General features: G+C 50.3%; 1 protein-coding gene across 2 annotated transcripts in view; it reads left to right on the top strand.

The window, feature by feature from the left end:
* The window catches only part of LOC109966562 (homeobox protein Meis2-like), a 53,871-nt gene that overhangs the window by 12,050 nt on the left and 41,284 nt on the right, over nucleotides 1–537 (top strand). The gene's annotated exons all lie outside the window — the stretch shown is intronic.

Here is a 537-nt window from a genome sequence, read left to right as displayed (position 1 = left end):
CTGGTAGGGTAGACGCCGGCCTCTAATGATCTTGTACTTAGAGCCTGTTCCTATGCTGCCAGGGTTAGTGCCTCTGTGCTGTCTTTCAGTCCAAATTTGTCCAGTCAGTGGTAATTTTTCGATATCAGCCACTTCTTCTATTTGACGGTGGTACATACCGTGCAGAGGTTTGTCCTTCCATGAGGGTTCCTGCTCTTCCTTCCCTAGTTCCTGTGGTTTCTGTTGCCTGAGGTATTCACTAAGCACGTCATCAGTCGGGGCCATCTTCCTGATGTATTCATGGATCTTTGTTGTTTCTGGATAGTGGCTCTGACGCTCACTAATCCTCGGCCTCCTTCCTCCCGCGTAGTGTACAGTCTCAGTATGCTGGACTGAGGGTGAAACCCGCCGTGCATTGTAAGGAGCTTCCTTGTCTTGATGTCAGTGGCCTCTATCTCCTCCTTTGGCCAGCTAATTATGCCAGTGGGGTCCCTGATGACTGGCAGGGTGTAGGTGATAATCGCCCGGACTTTGTTCTTTCCATTCAGCTGACTTCTC

The sequence above is a fragment of the Monopterus albus genome, unplaced genomic scaffold (assembly GCF_001952655.1).
Source record: "Monopterus albus unplaced genomic scaffold, M_albus_1.0 scaffold114.1, whole genome shotgun sequence".
NCBI lineage: Eukaryota > Metazoa > Chordata > Actinopteri > Synbranchiformes > Synbranchidae > Monopterus > Monopterus albus.
The sequence above is the reverse complement of the archived record's forward strand: the minus strand, read 5'-3'. Positions and strand labels throughout refer to the sequence as shown.